The sequence below is a fragment of the Xenopus laevis genome, chromosome 2S (assembly GCF_017654675.1).
Source record: "Xenopus laevis strain J_2021 chromosome 2S, Xenopus_laevis_v10.1, whole genome shotgun sequence".
NCBI lineage: Eukaryota > Metazoa > Chordata > Amphibia > Anura > Pipidae > Xenopus > Xenopus laevis.
In genome coordinates this window covers 150,930,958-150,947,142 of record NC_054374.1, presented here as the reverse complement: position 1 = coordinate 150,947,142, position 16,185 = coordinate 150,930,958, and positions in this window count along the sequence as shown.

The window sequence follows — 16,185 nt, the reverse complement described above, 5'->3', positions numbered from 1 at the left end:
CAGCATTTGAGGAATAGTCAGACAGGCATGGCTCAATACCGGTAGAGTTCAGAATAGTCAGGCAGGCAATGGTCAGGACTGGCAGAGTTCAGAGTAGTCAGGCGGGCATGGGTCAAAACTGTAATCAAGCAAGACAGAAATCACACCCAGGATACTAACAAGTTAGCCCTAACAACGGACAATTCAAACCCGAAGCCCCTTTAAATAGTTTAAAATTTTGCGTCAAAGTGCGATGACATCATCACCCCAGCACTTAAAATGCAGAAGCGCGCGATGCACGCGCCCCGGCACCAAGAAAGAAGGCAGCACCACACGGCGGGCATTCCTCCCGGCCCACTAGAGTCGTTACAACTGATTTTTAGTATCACCTAAAATGACAGGTGAAGTGCCAGTTATGAGATCATAAATAGAATGACATTTTTAACTTAACCAGACATTCCCCACAGAATTCAGAACTATGCCCCCACATGTGACCAGAGATGAGGTGGACCAGGCCATTCAGAAGGCTTTCAAAGTCTGGAGTGATGTCGCCCCTCTTACCTTTACCAGAATCTATGACGGAGTCTCTGATATTGAGATGTTGTTTGCATCCAAAGGTATCTGACTTTAACTTTCTGAAATATTATTTTTACCATATTTTATTACTTTTTTTCAAATGGAACTAAAATCTGTTAACATTCTTTAACTCCCTACAGTTCATAAAGATTTTCTCCCATTTGATGGCCCATCTGGTGTTCTGGCACATGCATTTGCCCCTGGAGATAACATTGGGGGGGACGTACATTTTGATGCAGATGAGAAATGGACAAGTGGATCTGCTAGTGTGCTAAGATCAGAATGGCTTTGTAACATTTAAGGGGATATTATAGCTGACTAATAATTGTAATTATGCTGGACATCCTTTCTGATCCTACTGGGCATTGAGCACTATTATTTTTTTCAAGGTAAAAACTTGTTCCATGTGGCTGCTCATGAGCTTGGCCATTCTCTTGGGCTTGACCATTCTAATGACCGCAATGTCCTTATGTACTTATGTCCGCGATGTCCTTATGTACCAAACCTACCCTTACATTAATCCCAATACATTCCAGCTTTCTCAGGATGACATCAATGGAATCCACTTTCTGTATAGTAGGGAAAAATATTTAATTATTTGTGATAGGAATTTTTTGTACTTGTGGCTTTTAAAAGGGTGACCTTATTATAAGTAGTATTATTGATAATGAGTAATATGTATTGGAATGTTTCTTAGTATCAATTTTCTGTTAATTACACAAAATATTTTTGGGGGCTGACATCCCCTTTAACACTTATGCTTTAGGTAAACCAGTTTGACTCAGGATTCTTTGCTCAATAGCCACAATCCTCCCTGAGTAGCTCCCCAAGTAAATGAGTAGGCTATCAGCCATTTATTTCTCTATATGTTTGGAAAGATTGCAAAGGTTTGCATATTGTTAGTATATTGCTTTGCTTATTTGATTGGCAGGACCAAAAGAAGTGACAGTTGTGCCAACAAAATCAAGCATCTCAATAAACTGTCAGGAATCCGTATCTTTTGATGCGGTCACTACACTATGCGGGGACATTCTGTATTCTATTATATATTTTTTATATTATATGTTGGATTTCCAGAAAATGTAAGTAAAACAAAAAAATTATATATAATTATATATTTTTTTTCTTTACATCTTTATAATTTAGATATTTTTGTTGCAAGATAGCCGATAAAGCAGAAGTTGAGCAGTATGAGATCAGTTCATTCTGGCCATCCCTTCCAAGTGACATTGATGCAGCCATTGATATCAGAAAAAGAACCAGGTTCTTCTCTTTAAAGGGATACTGTCATGGGAAAAAAAAATGAATCAGTTAATAGTGCTGCTCCTGTCCTGAAATCCATTTCTCAAAAGAGCAAACATATTTTTTTATATTCAATTTTGAAATCTGACATAGGGCTAGACATATTGTCAATTTCCCAGCTGCCCCAAGTCATGGAGTAGCACTATTAACTGATGCGTTTTGTAAAAAACATGTTTTCCGATGATAGGATCCCTTTAAAGGTAAATCTTTAAATATTTTTTTTTTTAACTTTATTGTAAACAGTTTTAAATATTTATATATATAAATATATTCAGTTATATAGTTTGAGTTAAACAGGCCTATGACCATAAAGTTCGACCCCTACATACAAATACATATACAGGCTAGGGTTAATATGGTTATAGCCCAGTATTACGATGACCAGATCAGATTTACTGTATATAACCTGCAAATGAAAAAACAGATTTCTATGACTTAATGATCAAATAACTTCCCTAAAGATGTGTATTATCATATTACAATATTTGCTTGCATCTTATGTCTTTTAGTGGCAGATTTATCAAAGGTAGAGGTGAATTTTCAAATGAATAAAATTCGAATTTCGAGCTATTTTTGTGTTCTTTCGACTAGGGAATAGTCCAAATTCGATTAGAATTTGAAAAAAATGCGAAAATTCGAATATTGAAATGTATTACTTACTGACTCTTTAAAAATTTGACTTTAACAATTTGCCATCTAAAACCTGCTGAATTGCTGTTTTAGCCTATGTGGGACCTCCTAGAACCTATTTAGAGTCAATTGATGGACTTTGACCTGAAAAAAGTTTTTTTTGTGAAAGACTTCGAATCGAATTCGATCGAATGCGTTATTCCTTTCGATTCGTACAATTTGAATTTGGCTGAATATGGACCAATTCGATGGAAAACAGACCTAATCAACCAAAAAAAAACTTTGACTTCATTTTGGTTGGTCTTTCTGAATTCGAATTTCAACCCTTGATAAATATGCCCCTTAGGACAGAGAGCAGGCAAGGAAGAAAACAGTTAAAATAACTTATTAACATTTATGAATCAGTAAAATCACAGCAAACAAACTAGATCTCTAATATCTGAGATTTATAAATTGAGAAAATCTCAGCAATTTCAATTAAAACATTCGGCAGACAAAACCTGTTAAGCATCTGCAGAAGTCAATAGGAAGAAAGCCATCTTATTTTCCAAGATTTTTCACATTTTTTACAGACTATCTGAAAATGTTCTTTCTGCACCTTTGTCCAGTCAAGGTTTTCCAGGTTTTCCCATAGAAAAGATCAACAAACCAGAGCACCCCCCTTTTCAACTGGAAGCAACACAAATGGTTCTTCATGGTGAGGACAGAGAGGTTGGGGAATGCCCTGCCAGGTGGTGTTGTGATGGCGGATTCTATTAATGCCATAGAGAATTACTTGGACAATATCCAGGATTATAATAACCTTAAAACTCAAATTTTCTGTTCAGGTAAATTGATGGTCTCTTTAAACTGCACCCTGAGATGCCCTTACTTGCAGGGTCAAAACCAAAATATGTCTAAACTATTTAGAAAAATCTGTGTATGTATGACCTTCTTAAGAAAGACCAAATTTCACAGGAGAGGCAAGGTCTTCCTCATCAATATTTTTTATCCCTTCCTATTACCCATAGGCTATCACATTGAATTTAAATTAAATTTTAGCTAGCAGAGATCAGCATGGCATGTAATTTTTTAAAAAGCAAAATCTGCTGCTTTGTTGAGTGGCATTTGAACAAGAGCAAGAGCTTACAATTTAAAGGGATTGGGAACAATTGACAAGTATGATTTTGGTAAGAATTGAAGATGATTATGTAGCGCTATAGTAAATTGACACTACTGTGGTCAATTGTAGCTACTTTTCATGTGGTGTGGTACCACAAATGAGACCCTCTTTCCTCAGTGGTAAGCCCTTGTAACGGGGTGAAGGCAGGGTGTAGTGTAACTGTAACCATAAACCAAGGCACAAGAATTGTGAACAGTATTTGTTTACAGTAGCAAATATCCACAATGGAGCATAATGCACACACATAGCATAAAGGCAGCATATACTCACAGTACCATTATAGGCTGGATCCCTACAGGCCAGGGACACATCAGCAGAGGGTTACACAGCTTGAGAAAAAGTATTGCCCAGTTTTCAGGATCACCTTAAGTGGCATCTAGAGAAATTACTATCATCCCTAGTCTCAACACTTGGTCCCTACTCTGGGTTATTAATACCCAGGGATCTTAATCCCTCTAATATCCTTATCGGAGCCTTGAGCTGCTCAAATATATAACATGTATATCACTCCTAGAGTGATCTATAGAAGAGTATGCTATCACTTTACTAGGGCCACTGCTCCTAGGATCCACTACCCATTCCCTTCCAGCCTGCTTGGTTGGGCTAAAGTAATGGACCCAGACCGCATGGTTTCCAGAACTACAGGAGTTACATAAGCAGAGCAATGACACAAGTCCCCATTAGGACCCATTTAGGTGTCTATTATATTGAGGATTTGCCTGCCAATATTATGTGAGGGTGTCTAAATTTTCACATCCCTACAATTATTTATGCTGATAATTCAGGGTTCAGGGTATCTGAAACTATAATGTCTTTAGGAAGAATTTAAAAGCTTGAAGGAGGCATTAGGAAAGTGGAAGAGTCTGATACTGTTGAGTGTGACCCATCGAATACAGACAGAAGCCCCAGTGATGGCTTGCAAGTGGGAATGAAATGAGGTGACGAGATAAGGGACATGAAGGTCAGAAATAGATTGCATACAATGTGGAGGGTGTTCTGAGATCATAACTGAGATGTAGGAAGGGGAGAAAATGTTAACATTTAAATTAAAAGGAAATAGAGAGCAAGTATTTGCATGTCGGAGCAGCTCACTCAGAATGGTGATTAAGTGAATAAGGCTGAGGGAAGCATTTAGGACAGACTGAAGTTGCACAATAAAGTAGTGTGGGCTGCTCTTAAGAATTAAAATAGAGTAGTCTAGGTGGAACCTAAATTAGAATAAATAACTGTTCTGGTGTTAGCTTTAAGCCACTGATTTACTTTATGCACTTTCTGTGTTTTTTCGCATCTTCAAACAGTTCTGTTCAATACGCGGCAACGACTGATGATGGACGAATCTGACCCGTTTTACATCGCTACATATTCGGGAAACAGAAAAAATTCACTGAAATGCATTGAAGTCTATGGGCGACAAAAAATTTTTTGACACGTAACAAATTGTTCAACAAATTTTTAAACCCATTGGTCTATGGCCATAATTTTTGTGGCGAAACTTGGCGAAAAATTTCATCACTAGCTATGACCTTAGCATCCAGCTACAGGTTTTGCTAATTTTTATATGATTGCTTACTCGCAGGCTCTCTTGTATGATTGACCAAAATGTTTTTAGGTTGTTGTCAAGAATGTCAAACCCATACCCCAGGGGAATGATTGGATTCCTGTCTAGGAATGATCTTCTGCCTATTAAAGCCACTTTTGGCTTTGGGTTTGGCCCTCAGCTACTTGATGATGCTACGGTGATGCTAGGATTTACTGAATAATAATCCAGTTCTCCCACAGGGACAGGCAAGGGTGCCAAATGTATAGTCTTGGGAAGGAGCCAGGAAGGAAGGAGCTGGACATAGTCAGACAGGTGGGGTCAGAACCAGATAGCAGGAGCAGAATTGTGTCTCATGGTCAGGAAGCTGAGGTCAGAACCAGGAAGTCACACAGGGAACAGGAGTCAAAGGAACAGCAATCACAAGGATCAGGGCACCTAGGACCAAGCATGCTTGACCTGTAATGGGCAGTGAATCACTGTTGACTAACTCAGAACACCTGTGAGTAGATTAACAACAGCTGAAACAGACATGCCTACTTGGAAATACAGGGATAGCAATAGCAGTGAACCAGGACCTTAGATGTATATAGAGAAGAGATAATAGAGACAACACTGACAACACCAAGTCACTGGTTTAATCCCAGGCAGGATGTTACAGTTGTCACCTCTTGAGCAGCCATTGTCAATTACCAGAGACATGTAAGGGGTCATTTATCAAGGTCCGAATTTATCTCTGTATTTCTAATATAAAACTTTGAGCAAAAAAATAGGGTCGGCAAAATTTAGTTTTTTGCTCCTAATCCCCATTGACTTATACAGGACCTCGAGAGCTTGTGTGCAAATGAAAGTGAAAAGGGTTCGCATACTTGTAAAAGAGAGATCTGAGCCAATACTGAGCTTGTGTAAATGACAGTTGAATTAGCCATCTCTCTGACATTCAGTTGAAGATACAATATCTACAGTTGGTCTGGAGTAGACATTGAAATTCAAATGATTAAATATGTTTTTCCAAAAACGTGAAAAATTCAATGTGGAAAAAGGTTAAAATCATGAAAAAAATTGAATTGTACAGATTTTTTGGATTTGATGCCCGAAAACCACAAATTATTCAGATTATCACAGGAAACCCAGCGCAGATCATGGTATCTTCCAAATGTAAAAGGGACATCTGCCATTGATTTCTACATGACCTCAACAGGTTTGAGATGGCGTATTTTAGGATTGTGACTTTTAGCAGCCTCGGGGGTATAATAAATCTCGAAAAATTTGAATTGCTTTTTTTTTTTAAAACCCCAACCAGTAAAAATTGGGTTTTAGTAAATAACCCCCATAGAGTTTGTGTAGAGTCAGAAAAGCAAGTAACGCTCAGACTTGAGGAACACCATCACACAGAAAAGACGAGTATAACCCACCAAATATCTAAACATGTTAGGGGCACATTTACTTAGCTCGAGTGAAGGATTAGAATGAAAAATACTTCGAATTTCAAAGTGTTTTTTGGCTACTTCGACCATCGAATTGGCTACTTTGACCTTCGACTACGACTTCGAATCAAACAATTCGAACTTAAAAACGTTCGACCATTCGATAGTCGAAGTACTGTCTCTTTAAAAAAAACTTTGACTAGCTACTTCGCCAGCTAAAACCTACCGAGCACCAATGTTAGCCTATGGGGACCTTCCCCATAGGCTTTCTAACTAATTTCTGATCGAAGGAAAATCGTTCGATTTGAAGGATGTAATCGTTCAATCGAACGATTTTTCCTTCGATCGAATGAAATGCGGTAAATCCTTCGACTTCGATATTCTAAGTCGAAAGGATTTTACTTCGATGGTCGAATATCGAGGGTTATTTAACCCTCGATATTCGACCCATGGTAAATGTGCCCCTTAGAATGTTAGGCATTGCGTTGGTGTCTTTACTACCCCCACCCCACTCACATAATCTTTAGACATAACTCCTGGCATCTATACTCCAGCAATGTCACAGCAATTAATGCTCCCAGAGACATAACATGAATAATTAACACCAGACTCAATTATATGGACTGATTATTTGATCATAGTGACCTAACATTCACACCGTCAGTTAACAACTGCCTGAGTAACTTCCATTCTTATTGGATTATGGTGATCAGATTACTTAAGGGTTGAAGATGTAGGGGAATTCCCTAGCATTCAGGTGAACTGAAGAAGCTGCTTGGGTGACTAGTGAAACAGTTTTAAAATTACTCAGCAAGTCCAGTTGAGTGAGAAATACTAGACTCTGTAAACCTTGACCTGGATGAATTAAATAAATTCATATACAGTATACATTTAAAGGAAAACTATACCCCCCAAACAATGTAGGTCTCTATTAAAAGATACTGAGTAAAACAGCTCATGTGTAAAACCCTGCTTCATGTAAATGAACCATTATCCTAATAATATACTTTTTTAGTAGTATGTGCCATTGGGTAATCATAAATAGAAAATTGCCATTTTAAAAAATAAGGGCCGCCCCCTGAGATCGTACGATTCACTGTGCACACATACAAACCACATGTAAGGTCACATGAGCCAATTAACAGACAGAGTTCTGCCTTTTGCTTCCTCACTTCTTCCTGTTACAGTTAGTGTTGTAGTATTTCTGGTCAGGTGATCTCTGAGGCAGCACAGATAGAGTCATGAAATGGTGGTTCAAGGCAAGAGATGTAAAAGGGAAATATTTATGTAAATATATATTCCAGTTTGGTAAGATTCTTTAATATGTCATTCAATTTGATATAAACTATCTGTTGCTTAAGTATTCATTTTGGGGGTATAGTTTTCCTTTAACTGGTTGGATGTTGAAGAGGAAATGGAGCTGCAGCTAGGGGATCAGTTAACCTGTTTGGCCTGTTTAGCCAGGGTTGTTGGGCTTGTTGGGTTCTGCTCCATTCCATTACTTTCCATTTCTGTTTTTGTACACCAATGTGATTCCACAGTACCTCTTACTTTCAGATATAGGGGTAGTGGCTCAAATGTGAGGTGGGTTGGTACCTGATCTACTAGACCTTATCCAGAAACCTCTGAGTCCTAGCTATCTGATTACACAACTGCAATTAAATAGGCAGTGCCTTGTGCAGCAATAGAATATCAAGTCAAACAAGTCAGAGAATGTGCTGGTAAATACGGCGTTAGATGTAGATGATATAAAATCAGTTGATGGGAAGGAGTTGCAGCACTGGTTTGGCAGGAAGACAACATACCTCAATAAACAAAGAATAAATATGATGATGATGATGATTAAAAAATGATTATAGTCTTTAAACAATTAACTTGAATGTGTGTAGAGATTCACGTTGAACACTGCCCTCTATTGTCCCTTTAAACATCTTCCTATAATTGGTACATAATAAGATCAATACCATCTTATCAACCACCACCAACGTTCAACGTTTTTTTGGATGTGACTGTCCACTGGGAAATCTCATAAATGTCACAGAAATTATTCCTTCTCCAGGATTGTCTAAACAGAGATTGTTGAAGCCATTGGCCTCTGGTGACACTTTAATTTCAAAATATAGAGAAGCTTTATTTTGTGAATAAATCTGGGAATAGACAGAATAGACTGGGATCTATTCCAATTCAGTCCCTCCATGTTTAAATGCATCTTGAGCCACTCTTTTACAAGATCAAATATTCAACAATAGAGGAGTCCACATAATCTCCGTGGAAACATTACCACCATGTTTAGAAAAAGGCTGTTTAGGAAGCTATAATTAGCTGTAGTGTATGAATATGCAATTTGGATTATGAAACAGCCTGAGCTGAGTATGTTTATAGAGGAAGTTAAACTAACAGAATAAATGCTTTGGTTATATCAATAACTGGGGGGATATCACCATATGAGTGAGTATGAGAATGGAGGATGTGGTTAAATATTTTTTACTACCCAACTTCTAAACAAGGGAAGTATAATGTGATTGTTTAAAAAAAAAAAACCAGAAAACTCAGTTAATAGGGGTGTATTTTTCCCTTGATTTCTGACAGTAGCATGGCCGAGTGACTAGGAGACAAAGTGATTATTCAGTTGCACTTCTGTTTTATCAAGTTGTGCAAGCAATATCCAATAAGGTTCACTATAAACACATAAACACATGAAATTTGGCATGGGGCTAGACATGACAGGTACCCCCAGTCATGTGACTTGTGCTCTGATAAACTTCATTCACTGCTTTCCCCCGCAGAAGCGTATCAGCAGAGCAATGGGAAGGTAACAAGACAACACCTCCCTGGCACAATATAACAGCTCCCTGGTAGCACTCAATTTCATTAAGAAGCCATGAACCACATTTCTAGATCTAGGTCAATTTAGCACTTTTGCAAGTAGTAGTATGTAAGATAAAAGACTTGTACAGGTCAGGGCTGGAACTAGGGGTAGGCAGAAGAGGCACGTGCCTAGGGTGCAAAGGTAGAGGGGCGCTTCTCTTCTGATACCTTTCCATGGTTCAGACCCTTGTGCCTCACCAACTACGTCTGCAGAGCGCTCTTCCATGCTCTGGCGTGTGCGCTCTTCCTCGCATGTCTGCTCTTTCGCGCATGCGCACTAGGAAAGGGAGGCATGGTCGGCCAGGTTGCCTAGGGCGCCCGACCGACTTGGCCTGGCACTGCTACAGGTATCCATTATCCAGAAAGCTCTAACTCATGAAAGGTTGTCTCCTAAAGACATTTTATCCAAATAATCCACATTTTTACAAATGATTTCCTTTTTCTCTGTAATAATAAAACAGTAACTTGTACTTGATCCCAATTAAGATAAAATTAATCCTTATTGGACGCAAAATCAGCCTATTGGGTTTATTTAATGTTTAAATTACTTTCTAGTAGACCGTATGCAGATCCAAATTACAGAAGGATTCATTAACCGGGAAACCCCAGGTAACAAGCATTCTGGATAACAGGTCCACTAGCTACAGTGAAACCTTGATTTTACGTTTTCCCGCATTTTACATTTTTTATTTGTGGTCCCACCAATTTATAATGCATTTCAATGGGTGCATTTCCCTGATTTTAAGTAATGTTTTCCTGGATTTTTCATCAAAATTGTGTCCTGATGTTCCCAAAAACTGCTTTTTTTTCCTCTATGAATATTATTATTTGTGAAATAAAGAGGGTTAAAACCAGATGTATATTTTGCCATGGTTCTGCCTGTAAATGATTAATTCCTATTAGTCTGCCCCTTATACAGTCCTGCACCAATCACTTATTGCTTTAGGTTGTGTATGTGACTGACAGAGAGACTTGCACATGTCCCCCATAGTGTAACATTAACACTGCAATCTTTAACCCTTGTTATTAACACAGTAAATATTGTATCTCAAAGTAAAATTGACTCCTGTGCTTATATCCTTTCAGTAATAGAAGAAAAAGTTACTTTGACACATTTCCCGTGAAATGGGGGTTCTACTGTATATAAAATATGTAAGAGGTAATTTATGCACGCACACGTCAAAAATTGGTGCACCTGGCAATAGTTCTAGGGTTGCCACATTGGGTTGCACCAACAAGCTCAGCAGAGCATCGGATGCAACTGTTATTTTAAATTGATGCTCTGAAAGTGATGTCACCCTCAAAACAGTAGGCACAGCTTTCACCCAATTTGTGTCAATACACAAGAGCTATTACATTTGCCTTGATGCACTGGATTAGTGATGGGTGAATTTATTCGCCAGGCGCGAATTTGCGCGATTCGCCGCCAGCGAATAAATTCGCGAAACGCCCGCGAAAATTCGTGGCAAAAATTCGCCGGCCTCAAAAAAGAGACGCCGGCGCCGTTTCACGAGTTTTTGCCGTTTTGCGAATTTCACGCGAAATTCACGAATTTTTCGGCGAACCGACGCAAATTCGCCCATCACTACACTAGATGCAATATGTTCAAATTATACAGAAAAACTGCTTTATGGGTAAAAAATTAATTATAAAATGCATTGGAAATTGCATATTGCATTCTTAATTAATATCTTTCTTTGAGATATGTACCTTCCCTCTAGAGTTTTCCCACACACTGTGCCACAACCCCTGGTACTTGGTGAAGACCAAAGAAAAGAACCATGTGCTCCCTCCCATTATATAACCTAAGGGCAAGAACTGATTACAAGATCCCTGTTAGATAATCTGAAAACCTCCCATGGAGCATAGGTAACAGAACTGAGACTGACATATAATTAAAGAAAGAACACTAGGATTGGAGTCGTGCCCCCTGCTGCTGCAGGAGCAACGTGCCCCGCCCCTCTGCAACCCAGTTCAGAACACCAGCCCCAAAGTTCTATGTTATAAGGAATAATAAAATTTAACCTTTAATGTTGCCGTTAAAAATGTAAACACATAACACGTGAACCACCAAAACGCTCCACAACCCAAATAATAACAACAACAAAATCACTGCGTGTGATGACGCAATGCAAGACCGTGTCCTTAAAAAACAATTAATTAAAAACTCGCAAAGGTGGATGGACGGTGAGACATACATCCAGTAGCACAATAGTAGCTAAATTATCTCTATGTTATCTCTTAGAGGACAATGAGCAATACAGAAGTGATATAAAAGGCCCTTTTTCCTCATTGAAACCAAAAAGTACCTTTACCCCACCGTTCTCTTTGTGTCCCAAAATAGAAGTCTTTATAGAGGCATGTACAGCAGAACTTAAAACACTTCATAATAAAAATAAATTTGGATCCAGGCCACTTAATAATCTCACATGGAAAGAACGGAAAGGGTTAAAAGATTTAGAGTCTAATACAGACATCATCATAAAACCAAGTGACAAGGGTGGCAACATTGTCATCCAAGACAGGAAAGCATATGTAGCAGAGTGCCTAAGACTTCTAAATGATAAGGATTGCTACAAGAAATTATCGGCGGACCCCACCACCAAATTCCAGTCAGACTTACTTAATATCTTGAAAAAGGGCAGGGACTTAGAAGTATTGAGCAATGAGGAATATAACTTCATGACAGTTAAACATCCGATAATACCTACCTTCTATACCATTCCCAAGATTCATAAAAATTCAAAATCTCCCCCAGGTCGCCCAATTGTTTCGGGCATTGGTAGTCTTACGGAAAATTCTAGTATTTATCTGGATGAAATTTTGAAACCTTTCGTGAATAGTTTGCCCTCGTTCGTACAAGATACAACAGATGCCATTCGCCATCTAGATGGCATCGTACTAGAAGAGTCCCAATTTTTGGCCTGTCTTGATGTAGAGTCCTTGTATACCAGTATATTACATATGAGTGGACTGGAATCAGTTAGGGACACCCTCAAACAGAGGGGCCAACAATACATCAAACACAATGCCTTTATTGTCGAATTACTAGAATTCGTACTAACGCATAATTATTTTACGTTCAATAACAAATATTATCATCAAATCAGGGGTACCGCGATGGGGAGTCCGTGCGCACCCACCTATGCCAATATATTTTTGGGTTGGTGGGAAAGGAATTTCGTATTCAACGAACAACTAGCTGAATACGCACAATTAATATCGTTATGGCTCCGCTATATAGATGACGTAGTCATCATATGGTCAGGTACCAAAGAACAATTCTTTGCATTTGTTGACAATCTCAACATCAATAATATCAATCTGAAGGTTACTGCACAGATACACAAAGATATGGTTAACTTCTTGGACATCAAGATTTTCCGGGATCAACAGGGTAACCTGGCCACTACACTATATAGGAAAGAGACGGCCACCAACAGTTTACTTCACGCACGCAGCCAACATCCCCATAGAACGGTTACTGGGATTCCAGTGGGACAATATTTAAGAATTAAACGTATATGCAGTAATCAAGAGGATTTTAAAAGAGAGGCTAAACAGCTATACGAACGCTTTCGTGAGAGGGGATATAGTCACAATTGCCTAAAAAAAGCGTACAAAAGGGCCCTGGAGACTGATAGACAATCCCTGTTAACCTCCAATAACACCTCCAATAAGAACCGAATTGGCAGGAATAAAACAAAACCCTTTAGATTAATTGGTGACTTCAGTGCTGAACAAGATAAAATCAAACTTATAATAAACAAACACTGGCACATATTGCAGCAAGACTCTCAGTTAAAGGAAGTGATTGGAGATACTCCGCTTATAACTTTTAGACGGAGTAAGAACTTGAGGGACACATTAACAAGGAGCCATTATACTCAAGCCACTAAAACAACATGGCTATCATCGAAAATTAAGGGCTGCCACAGATGTGGGGACTGTTCAGCGTGCCCTTACGTGGTAAGAACATTAAGAGTTAACCAATCACGGGATTATATTGAATATACTATAAAGAACTATATCAACTGTAAGAGTACTTGCGTCATATACATAATGCAATGCACATGTGGAAAAATATATGTGGGGAAAACTCTACGCGAATTCCGGAGGAGAATCCTGGAACATGTGGGTGATGTTAAAAACAGGCGAAACACGTCTGTAGCAGTACATGTAAATGAACAACATAGTGGTAACACTAAAGTGATGCAGTTCTTTGCCGTGGAGCAGTTACAACAGACCTCGAGAATAGGGGATGTAAATAATAAACTATTACAGGCAGAAGCCAGATGGATTTATACCATGAACAGCAAATCCCCAAATGGCCTCAATGAAGGTTTCACCTTCTCTCCATTTTTATAACAATAGGGAGCAGTATATTGTGGGGCTCCTATAAAAATATATACATGTTTGCAGTATTCCCCATCTATTGATTTATTTAATTTATTTTGTTTTATTTTACTCATTTATCGATATAAGGATACGGTATGACGTGTTCACATTTGATTTACTTCAGCTGAACACTTCTCATTAAACACATAACATGGATCTTATGTTATAAGGTGTTACGACCTAGATCCATAATATAAAGTTATCCCCCATATCTGGAGGACATACGCAGGTGCATGCAACTTTGTAGCAAAAAGATTACAGGGTATTGTTTATATTGTCTATACCCCCTGGAGGCACAAATGCGTTACTGATCTCCTAGCAAATAGATATTGGCGATACAGCGCAGCACTGACATGCGCATTGGAAGAGTAGCCAGGCTGAACCGCAATGACCGGAAATGACGTAGTAGAGCGGTAATATACGCATGCGCACTTGAATAGACCAAGTTGAACCGCATCTTCCGGAAATGACGCAATATACGCATGCGCACTTGAATAGACCAAGCTGAACCGCATCTTCCGGAAATGACGTAAGACGGCGGAAGTATACACTGAAAATACCGGCGAAAGGGTATTTAAACGGTCACTCCACGACGGCAACTCACTTATGCCCCTGAGGAAGCCGTTCACGCGGCGAAACGCGTAGGGCTAGGCGGCATAGGTGGAGGACGGTGAGACAAGCTCCCATACTCCCTACGTAGACAGGCAGGTGATCTGCATGGGAATGGAAGGGAGGGGGGCCTCATTTTTGTGAACTTCCATCCACTTTACTCTCAAACCATTGAGATAATTTAGCTACTATTGTGCTACTGGATGTATGTCTCACCGTCCATCCACCTTTGCGAGTTTTTAATTAATTGTTTTTTAAGGACACGGTCTTGCATTGCGTCATCACACGCAGTGATTTTGTTGTTGTTATTATTTGGGTTGTGGAGCGTTTTGGTGGTTCACGTGTTATGTGTTTACATTTTTAACGGCAACATTAAAGGTTAAATTTTATTATTCCTTATAACATAGAACTTTGGGGCTGGTGTTCTGAACTGGGTTGCAGAGGGGCGGGGCACGTTGCTCCTGCAGCAGCAGGGGGCACGACTCCAATCCTAGTGTTCTTTCTTTAATTATATGTAAATCTATTTACAACCCTGCGGAACATATCCATCCTATAATAATTTTTGTTACATTGGTGATGCAGTTTTCTCACTTAAGAACTGAGACTGAGCAGTAGCGGGAAATAGCCCCACACATATAGAGGCAGATGTTTTTTTCCCTTCATCAATAAACGGGGGGAGAAAATAAATATTGATGTTTTTAATCATTACTCTAAAAATGCCAAAGAAATGAATGTTTTGGAGTTGCTTTTCTGTCAGTTGATGGGAATCTCACACACGCAATGGGTGTTTGCTGCAAACGTCCGCTTTGTCGTGCCTGAACGTGTTTCAACCTTCAGCACCTTCAGAAATTACACACTGCTGATAAAGCTTGGGGCAATTATATCAGCCAGTAAGAGACAGCTAGTAAAGGGGAAAAAAGTTAATGAGGTTTTCAGTCCTGATTATGGCTCTGTAAATGAAACATCCTTGAGTGAGAGTGTATAAACATATGTAACCGGACATGCAGTGTTTGTGGGGTTTTTTTAATTCTGCAAAGGTGATGAACATTTCTGGAACCCATCACATGACGCTAATTCTTTGCACTCCAGGGGGAGATTTACTAAAGGGCGAAGTGGCCATCGCTATAGAAAATTCGCCAGAAATACCATCCGCAGGAACATCGCCAATTTGCTAACAGACATAGAGAACAATTCGCCAGTTTTGCAGTTTCGCTCCCGTTCGACAGGCGCATTTTCTCTCAGGAGAACGATTGTTACTCCCTCATTCACTAAAGGGCAAATTTTACAGAACGTTAGAGTTTCGTCAGAGTTTCCTTCCTCACCTTAGACCTGGCGAACTGATAAGATGAAGCTACATCCTCCTCAGTCATATCCTGTCTGCCAAAACGTTAGAAAGATTTTTACAAAACACTGGGGTTTTTTCATATTTTAAAGAGGAATTGTCTTTAAAAGTTGTAACTATAAAAAAAAATTATTTTAACATTTGTTTTAGGGTGGGCTCATGTCTAGGGCATTAGAGGATCTCTTTTGTCTTTATTTTGCTTCCTTGGACATTTTTAATAACAAGTGGCCACTTCAAGCATAAACATCAAAATCTCTAATAAAATCATATATACAACCTACAGTATATGTACCTGCCCTGCCCCTATTCATATTGACCTAAGCGCAAGTGTACTAATGAAGTTTTTCAGCAAAAG